At 40.8% G+C, this 17,994-nt stretch overlaps 1 non-coding gene across 1 annotated transcript; it reads left to right on the top strand.

Moving 5' to 3' along the window:
• The first annotated feature begins 1,404 nt into the window (after positions 1 to 1,404).
• On the top strand, positions 1,405 to 1,512 carry LOC112804433 (small nucleolar RNA R71). Its single transcript, XR_003203047.1, has one exon. It is a non-coding gene; the product is annotated as a small nucleolar RNA R71 (small nucleolar RNA).
• The last annotated feature ends 16,482 nt before the right edge of the window (positions 1,513 to 17,994 follow it).

Here is a 17,994-nt window from a genome sequence, read left to right as displayed (position 1 = left end):
GGGTCTGCCAAGGATGATGGATTCATCCATGCACTTCCCAGTCTCTAGGACTATGAAATCAGTAGGGATGTAATGGTCTTCAACTTTAACTAGAACATCCTCTACAAGTCCATGGGCTTGTTTTCTTGAATTGTCTGCCATCTCTAGTGAGATTTTTGCAGCTTGCATCTCAGAGATCCCTAACTTCTCTATTACAGAGAGAGGCATGAGGTTTACACTTGACCCTAAGTCACACAAGGCCTTCTTGAAGGTCATGGTGCCTATGGTACAAGGTATTGAAAACTTCCCAGGATCCTGTCTCTTTTGAGGCAGTTTCTGCTTAGACAAGTCATCCAGTTCCTTGGTGAGCAAAGGAGGTTCATCCTCCCAAGTCTCATTTCCAAATAACTTGTCATTCAGCTTCATGATTGCTCCAAGGTATTTAGCAACTTGCTCCTCAGTGACATACTCATCCTCTTCAGAGGAAGAATACTCATCAGAGCTCATGAATGGCAGAAGTAAGTCCAATGGAATCTCTATGGTCTCAGTTTGAGCCTCAGATTCCCATGGTTCCTCATTTGGGAACTCATTGGAGGCCAGTGGACGTCCACTGAGGCCTTCCTCAGTGGCGTTCACTGCCTCTTCTTCCTCCCAAAATTCGGCCATGTTGATGGCCTTGCACTCTCCTTTTGGATTTTCTTCTGTATTGCTTGGGAGAGTACTAGGAGGGAGTTCAGTAATTTTCTTGCTCAGCTGACCCACTTGTCCTTCCAAGTTTTTAATGGAAGACCTAGTTTCAGTCATGAAACTTTGAGTGGTTTTGATTAGATCAGAGACCATGGTTGTTAAGTCAGAGTTACTCTGCTTAGAACTCTCTGTCTGTTGCTGAGAAGATGATGGAAAAGGCTTTCTATTGCTAAACCTGTTTCTTCCACCATTATTGTTGTTGAAACCTTGTTGAGGTCTCTGTTGATCCTTCCATGAGAGATTTGGATGATTTCTCCATGAAGGATTATAGGTGTTTCCATAGGATTCTCCCATGTAATTCACCTCTTCCATTGAAGGGTTCTCAGGATCATAAGCTTCTTCCTCAGATGAAGCTTCCTTAGTGCTGCTTGGTGCATTTTGCATTCCAGACAGACTTTGAGAAATCATATTGACTTGTTGGGTCAATATTTTATTCTGAGCCAAAATGGCATTCAGAGTGTCAATCTCAAGAACTCCTTTCTTCTGACTAGTCCCATTGTTCACAGGATTTCTTTCAGAAGTGTACATGAATTGGTTATTTGCAACCATTTCAATCAGTTCTTGAGCTTCAGTAGGCGTCTTCTTCAGATGAAGAGATCCTCCAGAAGAGCTATCCAAAGACATCTTGGACAGTTCAGAGAGACCATCATAGAAAATACCTATGATACTCCATTCAGAAAGCATATCAGAAGGACACTTTCTGATTAGTTGTTTGTATCTTTCCCAAGCTTCATAGAGGGATTCTCCTTCCTTCTGTCTGAAGGTTTGGACTTCCACTCTAAGCTTACTCAATTTTTGAGGTGGAAAGAACTTTGCCAAGAAGGCATTGACTAGCTTTTCCCAAGAGTCCAGGCTTTCTTTAGGTTGAGAGTCCAACCATGTCCTAGCTCTGTCTCTTACAGCAAAAGGGAATATCATAAGTCTGTAGACCTCAGGGTCAACCCCATTAGTCTTGACTGTGTCACAGATTTGCAAGAACTCAGCTAAAACCTGATGAGGATCTTCCACTGGAAGTCCATGGAACTTGCAATTCTGTTGCATTAGAGAAACTAATTGAGGCTTAAGCTCAAAGTTGTTTGCTCCAATGGCAGGGATAGAGATAGAGATGCTTCTCCCATAGAAGTCGGGAGTAGGTGCAGTAAAGTCACCCAGCACCTTCCTTGCATTGTTGGCATTGTTGTTTTCGGCTGCCATGTGTTCTTCTTCTTTGAAGAATTCGGTCAGGTCCTCTAAAGAGAGTTGTGCTTTGGCTTCTCTTAGCTTTCTCTTCAAGGTCCTTTCAGGTTCAGGATCAGCTTCAACAAGAATGCCTTTGTCTTTGCTCCTGCTCATATGAAAGAGAAGAGAACAAGAAAATGTGGAATCCTCTATGTCACAGTATAGAGATTCCTTGAAGTGTCAGAGGAAAAGAAGAGTAGAAGACAGAAGTAGAAAATTTGAACTTATCAAAGGAGATGGAGTTCGAATTTTGCATCAAGGGATAATGTTAGTCCATAAATAGAAGGATATGAGAAGGAGGGAAGTGATTTTCAAAAATTAAGTGAAAAATTTTGAAAACATTTTTTTTAAAAAAAAAAACATTACTTAATTTTCGAAAATGAAAGTGGAAAAGAAATCAAGTGATTTTTGAAAAAGATTTTGAAATTAGAAATCAAAAAGATTTGATTGAAAACTATTTTGAAAAAGATGTGGTTAAGAAGATATGATTAGTTTTAAAAAGATGTGATTGAGAAGATATGATTTGAAAAATATTTTTTTTAAAAAAAAGATTTGATTTTGAAAATTAAAAACTTGACTAACAAGAAAAGATATGATTCAAACATTAAACCTTTCTCAATAGAAAAGGCAACATACTTGAAATGTTGAATCAAATCATTAATTGATAGCAAGTATTTTTGAAAATAGAAAGAGATTGATTTTGAAAACATATGATTGAAAAGATATGATTTGAAAAAGATTTGATTTTGAAAAACTTTGAAAACCTGAAAAAATTGCATTGAAAAACAAAATCTTCCCCCTTGTGCCATCCTGGCGTTAAACGCCCAGAATGGTGCACATTCTGGCGTTTAACGCCCAAAACTATACCCTTTTGGGCGTTAAACGCCCAACCAGGTACCCTGGCTGGCGTTTAAACGCCAGTCTGTCCTTCTTCACTGGGCGTTTTGAACGCCCAGCTTTTTCTGTGTAATTCCTCTGCTGTATGTTCTGAATCTTCAATTCTCTGTATCGTTGACTTGAGAAGACACAAATAAAAAACATTTTTGGATTTTTAATAATAAGAACAAATCAAAATGCAACAAGAATTAAATAACAATGCATGCAAGATACCAAACTTAGCAGTTTGTATACTACTGACACTAACAGAATGAAAATGCATATGAGACACACAAAACACTCAAGTCAATTGAATTCAAAGATCAGAGCACGAAAATTATCAAGAATTACTTGAAAATCCTTAATACACATGAATGAATGCATGCAATTGACACCAAACTTAAGATGAGACACTAGACTCAAGCAAGAAATTTTTGGATTTTATGAATTTTTTGATTTTTTTTTTGTGTTTTTCGAAAATTAAATGGAAAAAGATATCAAAATTCTTAATGAGAATTCCAGGAATCAGTGCAATGCTAGTCTAAGACTCCGGTCCAGGAATTAGACATGGCTTCACAGCCAGCCAAGCTTTCAAAGAAAGCTTCGGTCCAAAACACTAGACATGGCCAAAGGCCAGCCAAGCCTTAGCAGATCACTGCTCCAAAAGCAAGATTGATAGAAATCAACAAGCTCTTGTGATGATAAGTTGAAACCTCGGTCCAATGAGATTAGACATGGCTTCTCAGCCAGCCAGATTTCAACAAATCATCATGAAACTCTAGAATTCATCTTCAAGAATTTTGAAAAAAAAAATACCTAATCTAAGCAACAAGATGAACCGTCAGTTGTCCAAACTAAACAATCCCCGGCAACGGCGCCAAAAACGTGGTAGCGCGAAATTGTGAACAATACTTTTCACAACTCTCATAATCCCCGGACATGAACCCCAAAAACTTGGTGTTCAATACCATGGCATTACACAACTTCGCACAACTAACCAGCAAGTGCACTGGGTCGTCCAGGTAATAAACCTTACGCGAGTAAGGGTCGATCCCACGGAGATTGTTAGTATGAAGCAAGCTATGGTCATCTTGTAAATCTTAGTCAGGCAAACTCAAATGGATATAGTGATAGACGCATAAAAACACAAAGATAAAGATAGAGGTACTTATGTAATTCATTGGTAGGAACTTCAGATAAGTGCATGAAGATGCCTTCCCTTCCGTCTCTCTGCTTTCCTACGGTCTTCATCCAATCCTTCTTACTCCTTTCCATGGCAAGCTCATGTAAGGTTTCACCGTTGTCAGTGGCTACCTCCCATCCTCTCAGTGAAAACGTTGCCTATGCTCTGTCACAGCATGGATAATCATCTGTCGGTTCTCGGTCAGACCGGAATAGAATCCATCGATTCTTTTGCGTCTGTCACTAACGCCCCGCCTGCTAGGAGTTTGAAGCACGTCACAGTCATTCAATCATTGAATCCTACTCAGAATACCACAGACAAGGTTAGACCTTCCGGATTCTCTTGAATGCCGCCATCAATTCTAGCCGATACCACGAAGACTCTGATCTCACGGAATGGTTGGCTCGGTTGTCAGGCGAGCACTCGGTTGTCAGGCGATCAACCATGCATCGTGCAATCAGGAATCCAAGAGATATTCACCCAATCGAAGGTAGAACAGAGGTGGTTGTCGGTCACATGTTCATAGGTGAGAATGATGATGAGTGTCACGGATCATCACATTCATGAAGTTGAAGAACAAGTGATATCTTAGAACAAGAACAAGCGGAATTGAATGGAAGAACAATAGTAATTGCATTAATACTCGAGGTACAGCAGAGCTCCACACCTTAATCTATGGTGTGTAGAAGCTCCACCGTTGAAAATACATAAGAACAAGGTCTAGGCATGGCCGAATGGCCAGCCTCCCAATGATCTAAGATTACATCAAAACAAAGATAACTACCCCTCGATATCTCAATACAATAGTAAAAGGTCCTACTTATAGAAAACTAGTAGCCTAGGGTGTACAGAGATGAGTAAAAGACATAAAAATCCACTTCCGGGCCCACTTGGTGTGTGCTTGGGCTGAGCAATGAAGCAATTTCGTGTAGAGACTCTTCTTGGAGTTAAACGCCAGCGTTTATGCCAGTTTGGGCGTTTAACTCCCATTTTGGTGCCAGTTCCGGCGTTTAACGCTGGAATTCCTGAGGGTGACTTTGAACGCCGGTTTGGGCCATCAAATCTTAGGCAAAGTATGGACTATCATATATTGATGGAAAGCCCAGGATGTCTACTTTCCAACGCCATTGAGAACGCGCCAATTGGGCTTCTGTAGCTCCAGAAAATCTACTTCGAGTGCAGGGAGGTCAGAATCCAACAGCATCTGCAGTCCTTTTTGGTCTCTGAATCAGATTTTTGCTCAGGTCCCTCAATTTCAGCCAAAAAATACCTGAAATCACAGAAAAACACACAAACTCATAGTAAAGTCCAGAAAAGTGAATTTTAACTAAAAACTAATAAAAATATACTAAAAACTAACTATATCATACCAAAAACATACTAAAAACAATGCCAAAAAGCGTACAAATTATCCGCTCATCACAACTCAATCCCGCAAAATGCACCTTCGCTGTAGAAGCTGGCAAATTCCTGGGTTTTATGCTCACACAGAGAGGAATCGAAGCAAACCCGGATAAATGTCAGGCCATACTTGACATGAAGAGTCCAACTTGTGTCAAAGAAGTACAACAACTCAATGGGAGGTTAGTAACCTTGTCCAGATTTCTAGCCGGATCGGCAATCAGATCTCCTCCCTTCTACGCTACTCTAAGGAAGGGAAAAAAGTTCGAATGGACAACGGAGTGCGAGCAGGCCTTCCAAGATTTCAAAAGGTTCCTGGGACAGCTGCCTATCTTGACTCGGCCACGGGAAGGAGAACCACTCATATTGTACCTCGAGGTAAGAAGTCGGGCAGTAGCCTCAGCACTAGTCCGAGAAGATGACAACGGGCAACAACCTATATACTTCATCAGTAAAGCACTACAGGGAGCCGAGCTGAACTACCAAAAAATAGAGAAGTTTGCCTACGCTCTCATACTAACATCTCGACGACTTCGTCCATATTTCCAAGTCCATACCAACCAGCCCATGAAAGGGATCTTACAGAAAACAGACCTAGCTGGTAGAATCTTGCAATGTGCAATCGAGTTGTCTGAATTTGATCTTTAATACAAGGCTCGGACGGCCATTAAATCATAATACCTGGCCGACTTTATTACGGAATTCACGGACACACCGAAAATCCCCATAGAATGAAATCTCTACGTGGACGGTTCCTCAAATAAAACGGGAAGCAGCGTGGGTGTGATAATTGAAAGCGACCAGGGAACCCAAATCGAACTCTCCCTCAAATTCGGGTTCCCTGCCTCAAACAATCACGCAGAATATGAGACACTACTAGCTAGTTTGAAGCTTGCTAGGGAGGTTGGAGCTCAAAAACTTATCATCTTCAGCGACTCACAGGTAGTTACTTCACAAATAGCAGGAAGCTACCAAGCCAAAGACCCCACTTTGAAAAAGTACTTGGACAAAACCAGGGAACAACTCGGATAACTCGGAGAATATGAGATCCGTCACATACCCTGAGAACAGAATACCCGAGCTGACGCACTCTCAAAACTAGCCAGCACCAAACCAGGGGGCAACAATAGAAGCCTCATCCTAGAAATTCTACAAAATCCATCAATCTCAGAAGAAGAAAAAGTCATGACCATAACAGGTCAGGATCAAAGATGGATGACTCCCATAATTAACTACCTCAAAACAGAAGCACTCCCCACAGAAGAAAAAGAGGCAAAGAGGTTGAAACGGGAGGCACAATATTACACTATCATAAATAATACTCTATACAAAAGAGGGATTTCAATACCACTACTAAAATGCGTGCCGACTTCCAACACAAAGGAAGTCCTAGAAGAAGTACACAGTGGCATTTGTGGCAATCACCTCGGAGTGCAGTCACTTACCAAAAAAGTACTTCGGGCAGGATTTTATTGGCCAACTTTACAAAAAGAAGCCATAGAATTTGTAAAGACATGTTCATCATGTCAGAAACATGCCAACTTTCACATTGCCCTACCAGAGGAACTTATCAGCGTGACCTCACCTTGGCCATTCGCAAAATAGGGACTCGATCTTCTCGGACCCTTTCCTCAAGGATCGGGAGAAGTCAAATTCCTCATAGTGAGAATAGACTACTTCACAAAGTGGATTGAGGTAGAACCCCTAGCTAACGCCACTGCTCAAAGAAGTCGAAAATTCCTATATAGAAACATCGTCACAAGGTTTGGGGTTCCATGCTCCATCACCACAGACAATGGTACTCAGTTCACAGATGCAGGCTTCAAAAAGTGGTGCACGGAATTGTGATCATCATCAATGGCTCCAATAGTTTGGTAGCTCTCACACATGAATTACACTTAGTCACAACTCCGCACAACTAACCAGCAAGTGCACTGGGTCGTCCAAGTAATACCTTACGTGAGTAAGGGTCGATCCCACGGAGATTATTGGTATGAAGCGATCTATGGTCATCTTGTAGATCTCAGTCAGGCTGATTCAAATGTGATTGGATTAGATAATTAAAAGATAAATAAAATAGGATAGAAATACTTATGTAAATTAATGGTAGGAATTTCAGATAAGCGTATGGAAATGCTTGTCCCTGTTGAATCTCTGTTTTCCTACTGCTTTCATCCAATCCTTCTTACTCCTTTGCATGGCAAGCTATATGTAGGGCATCACGGTTGTTAATGGCTACATCCCATCCTCTCAGTGAAAAAGGTCCAAATGCTCTGTCACAGCACGGCTAATCATCTGTCGGTTTTCAATCAGGTTGGAATAGAATCCCGTGATTCTTTTGCGTCTGTCACCAACGCCCAGCCTTCAGGAGTTTGAAGCTCGTCACAGTCGTTCAATCCCGAAATCCTACTCGGAATACCACAGACAAGGTTAGACTTTCCGGATTCCCATGAATGCCGTCATCAATTCTAGCTTATACCACGAAGATTCTGATTTAGGAATCCAAGAGATATGCCCCGGTCTAAGGTAGAACGGAAGTGGTTGTCAAGCACGCGTGTTCATTGGTAAGAATGATGATGAGTGTCACGGATCATCACATTCATCAAGTTGAAGTGCAACGCATATCTTAGAACAGGAATAAATCGAATTGGATAGAAAATAATAGTAATTGCATTAAAACTTGAGGTACAACAGAGCTCCACACCCTTTATCTATGGTGTGTAGAAACTCCACCGTTGAAAATACATAAGTGAAAGGTCCAGGCATGGCTGAATGGCCAGCCCCCATGATCTGAGAACTAAACATCCCAAGATGTCTAATACAATAGTAAACTATCCTATTTATACTAGACTAGCTACTAGGGTTTACAGGAGTAAGTAATTGATGCATAAATCCACTTCCGTGGCCCACTTGGTGTATGTTTGGGCTGAGCTTGATCTATCCACGAGATGAGGCTTCTTTTGGAGTTGAACGCCAAGTTGTAACGTATTTTGGGCGTTCAACTCTGGTTCGTGACGTGTTTCTGGCGTTGAGCGCCAGTTTACGTCATCTAATCACATATAAAGTATAAACAATTATATATTGCTGGAAATCTCTAGATGTCTACTTTCCAACGCCGTTGAGAGCGCACCATTTGAAATTCTGTAGCTCTAGAAAATCCATTTCGAGTGCAGGGAGGTCAGATTCCAACAGCATCAGCAGTCCTTTGTCAGCCTCCTATCAGAGTTTTGCTCAGGTCCCTCAATTTCAGCCAGAAAATACCTAAAATCACAGAAAAACACACAAACTCATAGTAAAGTCCAGAAATGTGAATTTATCATAAAAACTAATGAAAACATCCCTAAAAGTAACTAGATCATACTAAAAACTACCTAAAAACAATGCCAAAAGCGTATAAATTATCCGCTCATCACAACACCAAACTTAAATTGTTGCTTGTCCCCAAGCAACTGAAAATCAATTACGATAATAAAAAGAGAATATACTATAAATTCCAAAATATCAATGAATATTAATTTTGATTGGATGAGCGGGACTTGTAGCTTTTTGCTTCTGAACAGTTTTGGCATCTCACTTTCTCCCTTGAAGTTTAGAATGATTGGCTTCTCTAGGAACTTAGAATTTCAGATAGTGTTATTGATTCTTCTAGTTAAGTATGTTGATTCTTGAACACAGCTACTTTTATGAGTCTTGGCCGTGGCCCTAAGCACTTTATTTTCCAGTATTACCACCGGATACATAAATGCCATAGACACATGACTGGGTAAACCTTTTCAGTTTGTGACTCAGCTTTGCTAGAGTCCCCAGTTAGAGGTGTCCAGAGCTCTTAAGCACACTCTTTTTGCTTTGGATCATGACTTTAACCACTCAGTCTCAAGCTTTTTACTTGGGCCTTCATGACACAAGCACATGGTTAGGGACAGCTTGATTTAGCCGCTTAGGCCTGGATTTTATTTCCTTGGGCCCTCCTATCCATTGATGCTCAAAGCCTTGGATCCTTTTTACCCTTGCCTTTTGGTTTTAAGGGTTATTTGCTTTTTCTACTTGCTTTTTCTTTTTCTTTCTTTTTTTTTCGCAAAAAAAAAAATTTTCTGCAAGCTTTTGCTTTTTCACTGCTTTTTCTTGCTTTAAGAATCAATTTTCATGATTTTTCAAATTGTCAATAACATTCTCTTTGTTCATCATTCTTTCAAGAGCCAACAATTTTAACATTCATAAACAACAAGATAAAAAATATGCACTGTTTAAGCATTCATTCAGAAAACAAAAGGTATTGTCACCACATCAATATAATTAAATTAAATTCAAGGACAATTTTTGAAATTTATGTACTTCTTGTTCTTTTGAATTAAAAACATTTTTTATTTAAGAGAGGTGAAGGATTTATGGAATTTATTCATAGCTTTAAGACATAGTTACTACATACTAATGATCATGAAGTAGAGACACGAAACATAAATAGACATGAAGTATAAAAATCGAAAAACAGAGAAATAAGAACAAGGAATGAGTCCACCTTAGTGGCGTCTTCTTCTTGAAGGACCAATGATGTCCTTAAGCTCTTTTATGTCCCTTCCTTGCCTTTGTTGCTCCTCCCTCATTGCTCTTTGATATTCTCTTATTTCATGGAGAATGATGGCGTGCTCTTGATGTTCCACCCGTAATTGTTCCACATTGTAACTCAGATCTTCTAATGAAGTGTTGACTTGTTCCCAATAGTTGTTGGGAGGAAAGTGCATCCCTTGAGGCATCTCCGGGATTTCTTGGTGATGAGCTTCCTCATGCGTCTCTTGGGTTCCATGAGTGGGCTCTCTTGTTTGCTCCATCCTTTTCTTAGTGATGGGCTTGTCCTCCTCAATGAGGATGTCTCCTTCTATGATAACTCCAGCTGAGTAACATAGATGGCAAATAAGATGAGGAAAAGCTAACCTTGCCAAAGTAGAGGACTTATCGACTATTTTGTAGAATTCATGGGAGATGACTTCATGAACTTATACTTCCTCTCCAATCATGATGCTATGAATCATGATGACCTGATCCAAAGTAACTTCAGATCGGTTGCTAGTGGGGACGATGGAGCGTTGAATGAACTCCAACCATCCTCTAGCCACAAGCTTGAGGTCTAGTCTTCTTAGTTGAACCGGCTTGCCTTTGGAGTCTCTTTTCCATTGAGCTCCTTCCACACATATGTCCATAAGGACTTGGTCCAACCTTTGATTAAAGTTGACCCTTCTAGTGTAGGAGCGTGCATCTCCATGCATCATGGCTAAGTTGAACGCCGACCGCACATTTTCCGGACTAAAATCTAAGTATTTCCCCCGAACCATTGTAAGATAATTCTTTGGATTTGGGTTCACACTTTGATCATGGTTCCTAGTGATCCATGCATTGGTATAGAACTCTTGAACCATTAAGATTCCGACTTGTTGCATGGGATTGGTTAGGACTTCCCAACCTCTTCTTCGGATTTCATGTCGGATTTTCGGATACTCATTTTTCCTGAGCTTGAAAGGGACCTTAGGGATCACTTTCTTCTTGGCCACAACATCATAGAAGTGGTCTTGATGGACTTTGGAGATGAATCTTTCCATCTCCCATGACTCGGATGTGGAAGCTTTTGTCTTCCCTTTTCCTTTTCTAGAGGATTCTCCGGCCTTGGGTGCCATCAATGGTTATGGAAAAACAAAAAGCTTATGCTTTTACCACACCAAACTTAAAATATTGCTCGCCCTTGAGCAAGAGAAGAAAGAAGAGAAGAGGAAGAAGAAGAAAATATCGAGGAGAAGGGGAGGTGTAGGTTCGGCCAAGGTTAGAAGAGGGGGTTGTGTTGTGTGAAAATGAAGTAGAATGGAGGGGTATATATAGGGAGGGGGGAGAGGGTAGGTTCGACCATTTAAGGTAGGTTTGGGTGGGAAAGATTTTTGAATTTTGAAGGTAGGTGGGGTTTATGGGGAAGAATGCATGGATGTGAGTGGTGAAGGGTTTTTTTTAGGAGAGTGTGTTATAGGATTAATTAGGAGGTAAGGTGGGAATATGTTAGGTGGGGATCTTGTGGAGCCCACAGATCCTGAGATGATCCTGTGGGGTCCACAGATCCTGAGGTGTCAAGGATTTACATCCCTGCACCAATTAGGCATGTAAAATGCCTTAGCATACCATTCTGGCATTTAAAAGCCGAAGTGGTGCACGTTCTGGGTGTTCAACGCCCATGTGCAGCATGTTTCTGGCGTTGAACGCCAGTTCCATGTTTGTTACTGGCGTTCAGCGCTAGCTTTCCTCAGGGCATATTCCTGGCATTCAAACGCTAGGCTGTTGCTTGTTTCTGGTGTTCAGCGCCAAATCCATGCTCTGTTCTGGCGTTGAACGCCAGCCAGATGCACCTTACTGGCGTTTAAACGCCAGTAAGTCCTTCCTCCAGGGTGTGATTTTTCTTCTGCTGTTTTTGATTCTGTTTTTAATTTTAATAATTTTTTCGTGACTCCACATGATCATGAACCTACTAAAACACAAAATAACAATAAAAATAAAATTAGATAAATAAAAATTGGGTTGCCTCCCAACAAGCGCTTCTTTAACGTCAATAGCTTGACAGTGGGCCCTCATGGAGCCACAAAGGTGGTCAAGTCAATGTTGTGGACTCCCAACACCAAACTTAGAGTTTGGATATGGGGGTTCAACACCAAACTTAGAGTTTGGTTGTGGCCTCCCAAAACCAAACTTAGAGTTTGATTGTAGGGGCTCTGTTTGACTCTGTATTGAGAGAAGCTCTGCATGCTTACTCTCTCTTGTTACAGAAGGAAAGCCGTGTGCCTTAAACACAAGGTAGTCCCCATTCGATTGAAAAACTAATTCTCCTTTGTTAACATCTATCACAGCTTCTGTTGTGGCTAGGAAAGGTCTTCCAAGGATGATGCATTCATCTTCTTCCTTCCTAGTGACTAAGATTATGAAATCAGCAGGGATGTAAAGGCCTTCAACCTTTACTAACACGTCCTCTAATAATCCATAAGCTTGTCTTACTAACTTGTCTACCAATTGTAACGAGAATAAGGCAGGCTGTACCTCAATGATCCCCAGTTTCTCCATTACAGAGAGTGGCATAAGATTTATGCCTGATCCTAGGTCACACAGAGCTTTTTCAAAGGTCATGGTGCCTATGGTACAGGGTATTAAGAATTTCCCAGGATCTTGTTTCTTTTGAGGTAGAGTTTGCTGAACCCATGCATCAAGTTCACTAATGAGCAAGGGAGGTTCACCTTCCCAAGTCTCATTACCAGATAACTTGGCATTCAGCTTCCTGATGGCTCCTAGATATTAAGCAACTTGCTCTTTAGTTACATCTTCATCCTCTTCAGAGGAAGAATAATCTTCAGAGCTCATGAATGGTAGAAGGAGATTTAATGGAATCTCTATAGTCTCTATATGAGCCTCAGATTCCTTTAGGTCCTCAATAGGGAACTCCTTCTTCTTTGAGGGACGTCCTAGGAGGTCTTCCTCACTAGGATTTTCATCCTTCTCCTCCCAAGCATTCGGCCATATGGATTGATGTGTGGAAAACGATCCAACACAAAACTCACCGGCAAGTGTACCGGGTCGCATCAAGTAATAATAACTCACATGAGTGAGGTCGATCCCACAGGGATTGAAGGATTGAGCAATTTTAGTTTAGTGGTTGATTTAGTCAAGCGAATCAAGTTTTGGTTGAGTGATTTGTGTTTAACAGAAAGTAAATGACATTAAATGTAAAGGGGGAAGGGAAACGTGCAGTAAATTGAAGAATAGAATTGTAAATGTGCAGAATCTTAAAGAGCAAGAAAGTAAATGACTGAAACTTAAAGTGCAAGAAACTTAAATTGCAGTAACTTAAAGGGCAAGAAAGATAAATGACTTGAATATAAAAGGGAATTCAGGAATGGGATTGCAAGATCTAAACAAAACAGAAGTAAATTGCAGCAAGAGATTGAGCAGAAATTAAATCAGGAACAAGGAGCGTTCAAACAGAATTTAAGTGAAATGTAGCAGAGGTTCACAGAAGAACCAAAAGTGAAATTGTGATCTCAGGATTCCAAGGGCTTAGGTAGCAGAGCCTAAAACCTAATTTCCTTCCCCGATCTGAATTAACTAAGCAATTACCAGAAAATTTAAGATGAAGCAGTAGAAGAACAGATTTGGAATTCAATTATGCAGAAAATAAAGTGCAAAGAGCTTGAATGGGAATTGGGACAGAATTTCCCCAATTTCACACACCCAATACTCAGAAAACAGAAGAGTAGAATTGCCCAAGGGAATTGAGGAAGGAGATCAGCCAATTCTCCCTTGATCCTCTCAGTTCTCGGACAAACCTCTCAAGAAAGTTCAAAGACAAAGGAAATTCAAAAGCTCTCAAAAATAAGAGTAAAAATTCAAAGCTCAAAGTAAAGGTAGCTAAAAGTCCTAATTACATCAAACTAAGTCCTATTTATACACTTTCTATTCTTGGATAATGGGATTTGGATGGGCTTTTGGATTGGTGAAGAAATGAATTAAAATGAATTTTTAATTTGAATTTTGGCCCAAAAACCACTCCCAGGAGGCTGCCCTGCCCTTGTGGAGGGCAGGGCAGAAAATTGATGCTTGGTGCATGGATTTGGTGCGGCCATGTGCGAGTTGGTGCGGCGTGTTGTGATTCTGGCGCGTCCTGGTGCGAGTCTGGCACGAGGTTGGTGCGCCAGAGGCTGCCCTGCCCGCGCCAAAGGCAGGGCGGGAAAGTTTGGTGCGCCAGGGAGCGTTGTGCGTGCGGATGGTGCTGCCAGGGGGCGTTTGGGCGTGCGGATGGTGCTGGACGCTGCCCTGCCCGCGCCAAGGGCAGGGCAGGAACGGGTTGGTGCGCCAGGGAAGGAACGCGCGCGCCAATGCTGCCAGGACGAGGAAATTGGTGCGCCAGGGTCTTGTGTGTGATGCGCCAATTCAAAAGCTGCCCTGCCCGCGCCAAGGGCAGGGCAGGGTTGCCATATTGCACGCCCGTGTTCGAACCTGGGCCGATGCAAACACGCTTCTTTTTCTCTTGGCTTTTTGGCACGCTAGTCACCCTTAGTCTTTGGCTTCCTCATGGTCCCTTGCTCGAGCCTTGTAGCATGCATAGTTGATATTTTCTTCTTGATTTTTTTCCTCATGGAGCCCGATTCTGCCCTCCACAAGGGCAGGACAGAGTTTGCTTCTCTTGGTTCCAAGGCATCATTTTGTGCTCTGCCCTTGGAGTGGGCAGGGCAGAGTTGCCTAAGCTTGCTTGGTCACTTAATGCTGCCCTCCTAGAGGGCAGTCTGCCCTTGTGGAGGGCAAGGTTGCTTCCCTCATTAGTTGCGGCACGCTTCTCTCCTCTTTGGCCACGCTTTCCTTTTCTTGTGTCACGCTTCTTAGGCCACGCTTTTCATTTTCTTTTCTTTTCTTCACCTAAAATAAACCAAACAACCACTCAAAGTATCACTAAATTCAAGAGGCTTATAAATCAATTAAAATGCAATTAAAATTAGCTTAAACCTCATGATTTAACATAAATTTCATGGTGGTTGCTTGATTTAGAGAAGTTATGCATTTTCACTCCAAATCACTTACTTAGGATGCAAGAAAGTGCATAAATGCTAGCTAAACAAGTGAAATTAGCTTGAAAAATGGGTATATGATGACTTGTCATCACAACACCAAACTTAAACCTTGCTTGTCCCCAAGCAAGCATCAAAACTAAGAGAAAGTGGAATGAATAAGACAAGTGTATATATCCTTATTATGCAGATAGCAGAACTTGATCTATGGGGCATTTATGCAGACAATGACACTCATTTATTGTTGCTGCTGCATAATACACATTTTGCATCAAAGGTTTGCTAAACTTGCTGTTATAAGACTCTTCTTTTGATTACTCCCTTGGTAACTCTTCTTGGCTTATAATGCTTTAACAAGCTTATTACTTTCTTATAAGTTGGGTGTCAAATGCTGCAGCCTAGCCTTTGGCTTTATTTTCTTCTCTCTTGCTCAACATCTTTCCACCACAGACACTTAGCTCACTAATTCTTCCTAGGATCATTGATGCCCAGCATCTCTTTGGATCACTAAGTGCTTTGTATCTGAGTTGCTCTTTATTGTGGATTTTCAATTGGCCATCCCAAATCAGTTGATCTAAGTGACCGGGTTTCAAAATACCCCTTAGAATTTACTCATCCAAGCAGATCTCAGTACAAGAACACCACAGACATTTGTCCTAAGGTTCAAGCCATTGGTGTCCAACCTTTATTCTTTGTTTTTCTTGCCGTTTTGGCTTTTTCTTTCTTCCTTTTCTTTCTGTTTTTGTTACCAAGGGTGTTTCATTAATGATAGGAGTTTTCATAACTGCAAGCTAACTCACAATTGGATGAAAATGATATTATGCAACACTTATTTCATGAGTTATGCATTTAATCAAACACATATGCCACCACCAACTTCCATTCATACTCATGCGACATTGGATATTTTACTTTTCAATTCAAACCAAACTCTTTTATTTAAGCATATGGGAAACGAAGCAATATTTAAAGCTAATGATGGATACAAGCATTATGCAGACTTATCATTTTTAACAAACCATTTCACTTGTAGCTAAATGAACACTTTAGCAAGAAATACAATGACTTCCAGTTTCGAAACATTACACAGCAGCAAAGATTAAGTTCAGATACAACCTTTGAAGTTGCAGCTCTTTGATTTTTCCTTCTGTTGTATCCTCTTTGAGTTAAGATGCATAATGTCTTCAATTATTGACTCTGACCTGCATAATCCTCAAAGTTGCTTGCTTCTCAAGCCCTTAATTATATGGTTAGTAAGCATAATACTGAGTGTGGCTCTTGGATTGATTTTGGTGTGTGAACACCAAACTTAATTGTTTTGCCACTGTCTCAGATATACCAAGTTAACCATATTTGAAACCATGTATTCTTGCTAAAGGTTAATGGAATTAGAGCTAGAAAACAATTCAACAGTTGAATAATAGGTTTGATTACTTGGAGCTAGAATCATGCAAGAGGTGAGAACGTGTTAATTAATATTTTTGGTGGAACACCAAACGTAGAAGTTTTCATTCTCCCTCAAATTGTTTTTGGTGTGCAACACCAAACTTAGCTCCTTGCAATGCACAACCATTACTCAACATTTTTATTGAAAAGCTATGAAAAGAAACTACCTCAGGTTGGGTTGCCTCCCAACAAGCGCTCTTTTATTGTCATTAGCTTGACATCTTCATTTTTTGCTTCAAGAGGGATTCAGGTTCTGGACCTCCTTCTTTTTGTTCCATTGCCCTCCTAGGTACAATTTTGCTCTATGACCATTTGCTGTAAATTGATTCTTTGTTGCTTCATCTAGTAATTCAATGCTCCCATAAGGAAAAACCTTAGTCACCAAGTATGGACCAGTCCATTTAGACTTAAGCTTGCCAGGGAATATCTTGAGCCGTGAATTATACAAGAGTACTTGTTGTCCTGGTTTGAACTCTTTCTTCAAAATCTTCCTGTCATGCCATTTCTTAGCTTTCTCCTTGTATATCTTGGTATTTTCATAGGCTTCTAGCCTAAACTCATCTAGCTCATTTAGCTGCAACAATCTTTTCTCTCCTGCTGCTTCAGAATCCAAATTTAGAAGTTTAGTGGCCCAAAAGGCTTTGTGCTCAAGCTCTACAGGGAGATGACAGGCTTTGCCATATAACAGTTGAAATGGAGACTTCCCAATAGGAGTTTTAAAAGCTGTTCTATATGCCCAAAGTGCATCTTCCAACTTCCGAGCCCAATCCTTTCTTGTGCTACCAACTGTTTTCTCTAGGATCTTCTTTAGTTCCCTGTTTGCTAATTCTGCTTGACCATTAGTTTGGGGATGATATGGTGTGGCTACCTTGTGAATAACTCCATATTTGTGGAGAAGTTTCTCCATTTGTCTATTACAAAAATGGCCACCACCATCACTGATGAGACCCTTGGGCACTCCATATCTAGTAAAAATGTGCTTCTTTAGGAATTGAAGGACAACTTGTGCATCACAGGTAGTTGTGGCTATGGCTTCCACCCATTTTGAAACATATTCTACTGCTACCAAGATGTATCTAAATGAATAGGAGGGAGGAAAGGGTCCCATGAAATCAATGCCCCAAAGATCAAACAATTCTACTTCCAAAATGAAGTTCTGTGGCATTTCGTTCCTTCTTGTTAATCCTCCTGCTCTTTGACATTCATTACATTGGTGGACAAACTCCCTGGCATCTTTGAAGATGGTTGGCCAATAGAAACCACTTTGTAGAATCTTTGCTGCTGTTCTTTCTGGACCAAAGTGTCCACCATAAGCTGAGCCATGACAATGCCATAATATATCTTTTGTTTCACTTTCAGGAATACATCTCCTGATTATTCCATCAGAGCATCTTCTGAACAAATAGGGTTCATCCCATAAGAACTTCTTTGCTTCATTGATTAGTTTCCTCACTTGTTGCTTAGTGAATTCTTGTGGTATCTTTCTCCCTACTTTGTAGTTTGCTATATCAGCAAACCATGGTGTTTGTTGGATTTGCATGAGATGTTCATCTGGGAAGCTTTCAT

This window comes from Arachis hypogaea, chromosome 5, assembly GCF_003086295.3.
Source record: "Arachis hypogaea cultivar Tifrunner chromosome 5, arahy.Tifrunner.gnm2.J5K5, whole genome shotgun sequence".
Lineage (NCBI taxonomy): Eukaryota > Viridiplantae > Streptophyta > Magnoliopsida > Fabales > Fabaceae > Arachis > Arachis hypogaea.
The sequence above is the reverse complement of the archived record's forward strand: the minus strand, read 5'-3'. Positions and strand labels throughout refer to the sequence as shown.